General features: G+C 44.9%; 1 long non-coding RNA gene across 1 annotated transcript; it reads left to right on the forward strand.

Moving 5' to 3' along the window:
- The first annotated feature begins 323 nt into the window (after positions 1-323).
- Positions 324-4192, forward strand: LOC141265742 (uncharacterized). The gene is made up of 3 exons (XR_012320158.1): positions 324-937; positions 2858-3038; positions 3814-4192. It is a non-coding gene; the product is annotated as an uncharacterized lncRNA (long non-coding RNA).
- Positions 4193-10605: the final 6413 nt, after the last annotated feature.

The raw sequence follows: 10605 nt of genomic DNA on the forward strand, positions 1-10605 counted from the left end.
ATACCCGGATCCATTTGTTTCGGCTGGAGAGAGGCGTCTGTCTGGGACTTTGTCTCTTTTCCCATTGAAACAAAACATGACAGTATATGGGAAGTCGGGAGAGACAGCTGTCGACAAAATGAGAAATGAAGGTTTGCTTGACAACTATTAAAAGGTATAAGGACTCCTTTACTAAGTATTAATAAAGACATGCTTTATGATTATAAGTTTGAAACAAGTTGCTAATTGAAAATTGCACAGTTTTGATGTTTCTCACTTTATAATCTTTTGTAGTTTAATACAATTAGCATTACATTTATGATTTCAGGTCAATTCTGACTACCAGTGGATGCCTTACATACAGCGTGTGCTTGTCCCACCACCGTGTGAAATAGCTGGCTAGTTACTGACCGACACTCCCACATTTAGCATGGAGCTGTTATCATGACGTGAAACACACATTACAAAAGCATTTTATTCACAGCATCAACATATTGCTCTGGACATGTCAGCTAATGCGGCTACTTTCATTGGGTTCAAAAAGAAAAGAAAACACACAAAACTGCAATATCTGCAGCAAGACTGTTTAATTCTATATATAGGCTCCGATTTATCATAGGTGTCCTACAGAGGCATATGGAGCCTTATTATATCGATATAAGTATAGAGATGTTTTATTCTGTAGGATTTCATGCAAAAAAATGTGCTCCACTGGATTGCATGTCACCTCTCCTGAAAATATTGCGTATACCTCTCCCGTGGAACATCCCACAGCAGCACATTAAATGTCTTCAGTTCTATAGTTCAGAGCAACAGAGGATCTTGTGGTGCCAAACTACCTGATGCAGACACGTTACCAGTGTACAAGTAATGGGAAAAAAGTTTAGATCAGCTCACCAGCGCGGATAATTATCCACGAAGGGCGCGGTGCACAGGAAGACTCTTTCTCCGCTTACAGGTAAGTAATCAAGTTGAGAAAAGAAAAACATCCAGCTACCCCCAAAATCAAAAATAGAAATCTATGTAAAAATTACTACAAACATCATTTATTGATATGCTCTAAAAACATAGAATGATACATAACACTAGGCCTTCGCGTTTCGAGTGTTTCCAAGCTCTTAATCATAGCATTATCTTACGACAAATTTGTCGTAAGATTGTGCTATGATTAAGAGAACTATCAATCTCTGATAATGGCATTTAATGCATGCCAGCAGGCGGGTGCACCACTCTAGGCGCCCATCAGCATACCTGATGCAATCACGATGCGCCAATGGGTTGCTAAGATGGCCGCAAACCTGATGAAGACCCCTGTGCCTGTCATGACGGTACCCTTGTGAAAGTCAGTCTGTAGCTGGCGTTCATAGGAGAGAGGGATTTTTGCTATACATAGCAGTCCTATAGCACTGCTGTGTATAGAACAAGCGAGCAGATGATCATTGGTTTATGTCCCCTAAGGGGACTAACAAGTAAAATAGAAAGAGAAAAAAAAAGGTTTTTAAAAATATGAAAAAAATAAATAAATAACAGTTCAAATCACCCACTTCTCCTATTAAAAATAAAAAAAATTAAAAAGTATACACATATTTGGTATCGCTACATCCGTAAAAGTCGAATCTATCAAAATATAACATAAATGAATCCAATTGGTAAACGGCGCAATGAGGAAAAAGAAACCGAAACGCCAGAATGATGTTTTTTCGGCAGCCACAACATTGCAACAAAATGCAATAAGAGGCGATCAAAACATTGTAATTACCTCAAAATGGTATCAGTAAAAACGTCAGCTCAGTGCACAAAAAATAAGCCTTCACTCAGCGCCATTGACCAACGATTGAAGACGTTAAGGGTATCGGAAAATAACAACACAAGAAAAATGTAAAAAATTTTTTTTCACCACCAAAAAAAAAATCTATGCATATTTGCTATCTGACTAATCATACTGACCTCGAGAATGATATTGCCAGGTCAGTTTTACCGTATAGTGAACATGGTAAATGAAAACCTAAAAAACAATTGTGGAATTGCATTTTTTTTTGCAATTTTGACTGCTTTCCAGTACATCACATGATAAAATGAATGGTGCCAAAACTATTTATTTGCACATGTAGCTCTTTCAAAGATAAGTCCACCTTTACATGATGAGTCCATTCCTCCAACACTGAGAAATTAAATTGATATGCAAAATTAGGCTGAAGGACTGTGGTAGATCTGAAGCCTCTGATAGGCGCTGCCTCGCTCAATACAAGCAAATTGAGGCCATACAGTCTAGTCAGAATGAGGTCGGAAGTATGCATGTCGCATACTTGCGGTCATTTCGCCACCAGCTTCGGAGAATCCTGATAGTGCGCACTGTGAGGATTCTCAAGACTGCAGTCATATTAGAATGATTGCAGACTTTTATGCCAAACATGGACAACCACTTTAAGCTAAATCATTCCTGTAAATGTATGATAATGTTTTTATATTAATTTTAATTGTTTGCTAATCCTTTTAAATAAGAAACTTTGGTGCACCGCTTATTTGGTCCCTGTAGTATATTATTTTTATTATTTTAACAGCCTTCGGCTCAATCATGAGCTATGGCAACTTCATACGATAAACACTCTGTAGTAAGATCGATCTTGTGCAAGCATAGATAGATCCACCAGGACCTTCTCCGCCATTATCTTGATTTCATCAAGCTATCGGCTTATTATTTCTATTCTTCAGACCATGATGCCCTTCTCCAGTGATTGCTCTCTTCGTATGATGTGTCCAAAGTAGAAAAGTTGTAGCTTGGTGTTTGTTATTCTTGCCATCCATGGTATTGATAACATCCTCCAGCACCACATTTCAAAGGTGTTGATTCTTCTTCTGACTTGTTTTTATTGTCCAGGTTTCCTATCCATATGTTACTACAGAAAATACCAGACTATCTACAAGCCACGTCTTTATCGCCAGAGAAATGTTCCTCAATTTGAAGACCTTGTCTAGTGACTTCATTGTTGATTTGCCCATAGCTATTTTCCTACTGACTTCCGGTTTCTTTGTGGCATCTTGAGTGATCATCGATCCAAGTAGGTTGAAGTCCTTTACAACTTCCAGTTCATTGCCGTCCATCTCAAATGTGTCCTGGTCGTACTTGGAAGTAGTCAATACCTTTTTCTTCTTTATATAGTTTAACAGTCCTATGTTCGAGCTTTCCATCTTGATAGTCACACTTCAGTATATAGTATGTGATAATTAGCTAATAACATATTTCATCGTCTTAATTGCTTTTGGTTTATAAGGCTTTGTGTAATAAAACGTAATACTCAGATTAATGACCTCCTCAGATGGGTTTCCGTTGCTTTTACACAGCAACCAATCTAAAAAGGCAGAAATGCATTGTAAACTATAGTATGTTTAGAAAAGTTCAACTGCTGCCACCTAACCCCTGTGACATCAGAAATGAGACAAGATGTGAATTATATGGCTGTGTCAATGTTTACTACACCAGTCTGCTTCTATTTAATGTGTATGGCCACCCTATCTAGGAAGACTTCTCATCCAGCTTTTCTACAGTCCCGAATGACAGTTGTAGTGTCATTAGGCTTTCTCAGGAATAAGTATATTTAAAGATTTTATTTTTTTTTTATTTTAGGAGAGAATTTGTTATTAATTTAAATTTTCAACTAAACTGTAGCCAGGCACCGGAACCAAAAACATATCCATAAACTCCGACACATCTATTCTGAGACCATCACAACAAACCATGACGTACAGCTGGTAGTTCCTAAGTAGGAAAATATTTAAAAAAAAAATGATTTTACATTACTCCAGCCTGTTCTGTACTTTTTATTTCCCCCCCAGGTATAAAGCAGCGAATACAAAAGAAAACAGGCCGGTTTCTATGGGGACTCCGTGACTCACAGCCACACCTATGACTGCTGTATCTGCAGGTTAGTGCAGCACTTCTATAATCCAGGTAGGGCCAGTCTTTATCTGTATATGGCAGAACAAAGGTTCCTGCTAATTCCCCTTTGTGCTATTGCTTTGATGAAGCTAATGGCGATACTGAACACATCATACTGTATTGTAAATTAAAACAATCACTTGTAGGAAAGACAAATACAGAAATACAGTAAATCTCTGCTAATGGGGCACTCACTGAACCACTATGGTTACATGATATTCTACAAGGAATAAAATCAATAAAAAGAATTGTAGCAAAACTATTCCAGTACCATGAGGAGCTTGGTAGGCTAATATATAGTCGGCAAAGATGAGGCTCCATTCACTTCACATTTGTGGTGTACGGTCGCCAACCTGCCCCCACATTTTAATACCGGGATGAGAGACCTTTTATCTGCCAAGTGCCATTTAGATACTTAGAGCATAATACAAAATTGTTAACTTAAAAATTTGAAATTGTACAGTGTAAGATAACAAGAAAGCTGCCCATGAATAGTTCAAATATCTAGAGACGCAGCTTGTGGTCAGATACGGGACCCACGTGATATACTGTACGGAAAGTGGAAAACCAAATAAAAAACAAAGACCACCGCACTAGCTATAAAAAGGGATATCAGAACAAATACATAACTGGTATAGAACCTGTAGAATTGCTCTCACCGAGATGTGGATGTAGAAAAAACTACACTGTATCCTAAAAAATGAGATCTGTCCGTGTAGTGGTGATACAGTCCTGCTACAACAAGGGATATTTTCATGGTTAAATACGACACTTGCTGATTCCACTATATTAGTATTCCATAATAATAATAATAATTACATGTGGTACAAGTAGTTAGGATGGCTTCATTCCAAAATCTCCTCAAGTTCCCGTTATGTGTACGGCGTGGTTTAATCAGTGATTCGGTCGGTAGCGTTCCTGACAACCAGACAGTTCTCTGATTCAGCATTTGATCTCAATGCCTGTAAAGTATGGTAAAGGCACCAAAAATCCTATGCTTTTTTGCAAAAAAACACTGTTTTCCTTTGTCGCCACTGGCTGTTCTGAGAATCGCATGACATTGTTATGACATATGATCCCTGCAGCCAGTCACGGACCGCTTCACTCTACCCACCATTGGTCGAATCACATACATCCCAAGGAAGTGAGAGTGTGTAGCATCTGCGTCTCTGCCTCCTGCCGGGCAGAGACGCCATTCCCCTCACCGCCGCGGTACCGGTCCGGTGTCCTCCTGTTCCCCTGCTGCTAAAGCGCACACTGCACGCAGTTTCCCGGGCACTGTGCTTAGGGCGCGCGCGCTCCCTCTTAAAGGGGCTGCATGCGCCGTCCTAAAGAGTCCCCGGCCAATGGCCGGAGGACGGCCCCTATATTAAGCACCTCCTCCAAAATGGAGGTGCCTGTGCAAGGTTGTTGTTTGTGTGCTAACACTCTCCTCAGCCCTCAGGTTCCTTGCCCTCCAGTCTTTCTAACAGTCCTGCCCGCCAGTCTGTCTATAAGCCGTGCCCGCCAGCCTGCCTACCCAGAGCACCTGCCAGTTACCCGCTGTGCCCGCCAGCCTGCCTACCCGGTGCACCTGCCAGATTATCTGCTGTGCCCGCCAGCCTGCCTTCCCGGAGCACCTGCCAGATTACCTGCCGTGCCCGCCAGCCTGCCTACCCGGAGCACCTGCCAGATTACCTGCCGTGCCCGCCTGCCTGCCAACCCGGAGCACTTGCCAGTTACCTGCCATGCTGGCCAGCCTGCCAACCCGGAGCACCTGCCAGTTACCTGCCGTACCCGCCTGCTTGTTTACCCGGAGTACCTGGCTGGCTATCCGCCGCACCCGGCTGCTTGTCTACCCGGATCACCCGCCAGCCTTCCTGCCGTGCTCATCCACTGTATCGGTCAGTTCCTGTCACCTGACCCGTGGGAGTCAGCAACTCTCACACAAGGTCGGTCCCAGAGTGGCACCTGGTTCACCAGCCCACTCCCTCCTTGGTTCACGGAGTTGACTAAGCCACCGTGTGACCTGGGTCGGTCCGAGTAGGCACTTAGTTACTCCCCTCTGGTCCCTCCTTGCATCAAAGCACAGTGTTTCCACAACCCGGGCCCGTAAGAGAGTGCAGCAGCTTAGTATATGATTTTTTAGAAGGAGATGAGAAGTGGCCACTGAATGACCGCACGGATCGCGTAACATAATGTCAGGCGATCCCCAGGAGAGGAAATGCCGACACCGCTGAAACCATGCCTGCACTGGAGGTGACTATAGGTAAAATAATAACACAAGGGGGAAACATAGGGATTGAGAAGAGGCTGTCTGAGTAGTGGAAAACCCCTTTAAGTGCTGTATTTACCCATATAACTTAAAAATTAGCCTTCTATATTCAATCAAACATTCAACTAACTCACCCCTAATGTTTTGGCTGGAACTGCTTCCCTTTGGTGTGGTATGACAAGTTAGGTGGTATTGATGATGTTGCTACTCGCAGCTGCTGTTCCAGGATTGCGTCATTCGCTCTGGAGCACAGTTGACTCTTTGCGATGATAGGCTTTGTAAAGAACTGATCGCAGTAGTAAGTTGTTCTCAACACAGATGCATATTTTAATGTATGTCTCATTAACCCCTTCACTACCTTTGACGTATAAAAGGTCATGTCCCTGACTTTGATGCAGGTTCCAATGCTGAGCCTGCATCTTTCCCCACATGTGATGGCTGATTTAATCAGCCATCAAGTGCCTTTAACAGCTGATAGTGAAGCACTGCTGTCAATCACTGACAGCAGGATTTAACACGTGTCAGCCGGAAGCATGTCACAAATCCCGTCCATCGGCGCCCCTGTCACGTGATTATGGGGAGCCGATGGGTTGTCATGATAGCTGCGGGTCAGCAGCAAACCATCGTGCCTGTCATTGTGAATCTCCTGTGAATGCCGGCTCATGGCAATTCGAAACGCGTTGATTATTAAACCGCATATCTTTGGAATCAGGTCTTCTCATGATTATTGATGGCATTTCAGCTTAACCCATTCCTTTCCCATTTTTTCTCATGATTTCTCCTCGTGGGTCTGCAGCAGCCTAACCCTCATTAGTGGTTGTGTGCACACAACCCTACCAGGTGAGCACAATTGTGCAGTGTTATCCTCCCTTTCTACCCAGATAAGACCCTATTGCACTTTCTATTTTTTACTATTTATTTCGTGATATACATCACATAGGATACACTGGGTCTCTCCTGTACATGTATGAACAGAAGACACAGCAACTGCTGAATATAATACATATGTGACACTATGACTCTGCTGCATACGTCAGCAACTGCTGCACTCATCATATGAATGTAATAGGAGCTCTAAACGTCGCCCAAAAAGAAAGCACTCCAGTGTCAGGATATTATCTAATCTTCCATATGCCGCGTCATTCAGTAGTGAATGCTGCTTGCGCAGTCTAACAAAGGATAATAGTGTAATCTGGCACCCGTATATTATGTCTATAGGCTCACATACCATTGGTACAACCTGTGCAGCCACACAGGGGTCGGAGAGGTAAGGGGGTCCACTGATCCCTCCAAATTAGTTGGAAATGTGCATTATGATGAGCTACTTGTTTACAAAGGCCCATATACTAAACTTGAAGAGGACCCCTCTTCATTCTGTATCCGTCCCTGGGAACCGGTCATCAGATTCATGCAGTTCGAACCACGGGCAACATGAATCAGACACTGATTACAACGTTGAGACATTTTAAAATAAACATACTTTGAAAAAGGTGCCGCATCGGACTCATCGGCAGAGACACACAATCCACGTCCGACTTTTCAAAGTATGTTTGCTCTTAAAGGCAGCAATGTTTCAGAGTGGAACATACCTAGCTGCTATCGCTCAGAGTGTCTGAATCATGCTGCCTGTAATTTGAGCAGCATTAATCTGATGACAGTTTTCTGGTAAATAGTAGTATATGTTGAAATTTCATAGAGGGGTTATTTCTCAATGACAACATACCTAAGGTCCTTCAATGCCTGCACATGAGGAAAGAGACATAGCGAATCAGGAAAACTATACTACATTTCTAATTGGAGGTATTTGCTGATATTATTATTTCACCTACTACATATTGGGATAGGATCTTGGAGATGGGAATACCCCTTTAATTTTAACCATTGTTGATTTTGAGACAACCCATTTAAGCCAGGTCCTCAAAATGCAGTTTGGGATGCTTTACTGCTGGGTTCTAACTTAAATAGGGTTATGGGCATATCCACATTATGAATAAATAGAAGTTTACTATTCAGATGAGGTGACTAGGTGCTGGAGTGGTATAGAGGGAAGACTCAAAGTATAACATTTTTCGACCATATGTGACACAGGTACTTTAGATGCAGTGACATAGAAACACAGAGCAGCCACTACAGGGTTAATAAACAGGGGGGATGTATTGTAACAGGGTCAATCTCCACGCAGGGAGTAACAGGTGAAATATGGGGACAACAAGGGGAGTAGCAGGTAACAGGCTATAACCGACAATCCACAGTTTGGCTAGATATAGCAGAGTCGAAACTGTTGTAATGGGCAGTTTTACACTTAGTTGACTCTTGTTCCCCACAAGGCAGTTGCCGGCTGATGTCGGTGTTGTTTTCTCCTGGCTTCCCCAACTAAACAATGCTACGTCTTCTGGCGGCAGCTGGCGGTCTCCGGTTTGACCCGCTGAGCTCCTAGTCCATAACACTGCACCTCACTTGCTCGGCTCCACGGACCCTGCATCTCTTCTCCCTCTAGTCGAGCTTGACTCCAACTGTCAACTGCCTGCTTTCCCGCGCAAAACTCCTTTTCCTCCCTCTTCCTAGACACGCCCCAAGCTCCCTGGTCACCTGACCCCTGAGCTCTGGCTCTGGACACGCCCCCAGATTCCCGGTCACCTGACTCCTGTGCTCGCAGTCTCTCTTCCCCCTGTAACCAGAGGCACGGCCCCGGCAGTTCCGGATCCCTTGTTCTGAAACTACTTACACCTCGGTTTTCCCCCTTACACTCCCGCTCTCCTTTAACTCGCCATTCCACAGGCGAGAGTTCCTTCACCAAACGTTCACATTCTTGGACTTCCTGGACGATACGTTGCCATATAAACTGATCTTGTTCGTAACGGTGAGGAGTCACTCCTACTGTTGTCCGTTCTGACTGGCGTAACTCAGTTTGACCGATGGGGGGTGCAGGGTCACTTGGATTCCCAATCTCCGCCTGCCCGGTGGCTTCAACCGATGGTGCTCCCTTGCCGCCTGCACTCGGGACTGCAGGTAATCGAGTGCTGGGGCTCGGAGGTAGAATCAACAATTTTTCTTCATCCACATCGTGGCTTGGGGCAAGTGTGACAGGACCCTCTCTAGAAGCAGGTGATCCTTCTTCATCTTCGTCATCTTTAGACAGACAGGGCCACAGCATACTACGATGAACCACTCTGGTAGGGGCTCCTTCAGCCCCCTCGGGTTGAAATTCATACACGGGTCCTTCAACGCCAGCCCTGCGCTTCACTCGGTGCGGGGTCCGTTCCCACCGCCTACTCAATTTGGCCCGGGACCGCCTGTCTTGAACCAACACCCGCTCCCGTGGCCTTAGAGCTGTCCCTTGAAGAGGCAATGTCTCATGATGTTTGAGCTTCCGAAACTTTTGTTGTACCAACCGTCGGAGGGTCTGCAGTCGATGGCGGTGTTCCCGGACCCAGGAAAACATCCCGGTCCGTGGGTAGTCCTCCTCGGGGTCCAGCTCTAACTCGATAATCTCTCGCCGCTTTCGCCCGAACAGTAAGGTATAAGGAGTGAACCCCGTCATACTATTCACTCGGTTGTTGTAGACCCACACCAGCTCGGCCACAAACTCAGGCCATCGTACCTTCCGATCTTCCTCCAACGTGCGGAGCATTTGGATCAGTGTGTGATTAAAGCGTTCACAGGCCCTATTTCCTTGAAGGTGGAAAGCAGTAGTCCATGACTTCTCAATCCTGTACAACCAGTGCAGCTCTTCCATCATCCGGCCCTGGAAGCTGGAGCCTTGATCGGAATGGACCCTCTTTGGGCAGTCGTACACTCGAATGAAGTCTCGGCTGATGGCCTGCGCAGCTGATTCGGCAGTCTGGTCTCTGGTCAGGGTCACCACCGCAAACTTTGTGAAGTGTTCTGTCATCACCAGGCAATGTTCATACCCGAGATGCGCCGGTCCAACAGTCAAATAGTCGATCATCAGCACCTCCAAGGAGGCAGAAGTCACAATGGTCTGTATGGGGACCCGCTGCTCCGGGGGCTTAACCAGCTCACAGCGCCGACATCTTCGACAAGTGTCTTCAATTGTTGCTCGCAGTCGGGGGTGATACAACAGCCTCTGCAACCACTGAAATGTCTTCTCTGGTCCGAAGTAAGCCCCTCGTTCATGAGCCTCCTTAGCCACTACTCTGACCAACTTCTCTGGGATCACCACTTGCCAGGTGATCCCGAACTCTAGCAGTAGCTGTACCCATCGGTACAGCAGCCCGTCTCGCAAACAAAGTCTCTCCCATTGTCACAGCATTTTCAGCGCCCTCGGGGACAGGGTACTCCTCTCCTCTCGACTGAGGACCTGTCTCAAAGCCACCCATTGACGTAATTGGGCAACTTCTTTGTCAGTCTGTTGAAGTCGGACCCAGTCATCTCTTGACTGCTATAGCACTTGTTCTTCCGACGTCTCTCCGAT

This window comes from Phyllobates terribilis, unplaced genomic scaffold, assembly GCF_046119375.1.
Source record: "Phyllobates terribilis strain yellow unplaced genomic scaffold, ASM4611937v1 Scaffold_4__5_contigs__length_816908805, whole genome shotgun sequence".
Taxonomy (NCBI): domain Eukaryota; kingdom Metazoa; phylum Chordata; class Amphibia; order Anura; family Dendrobatidae; genus Phyllobates; species Phyllobates terribilis.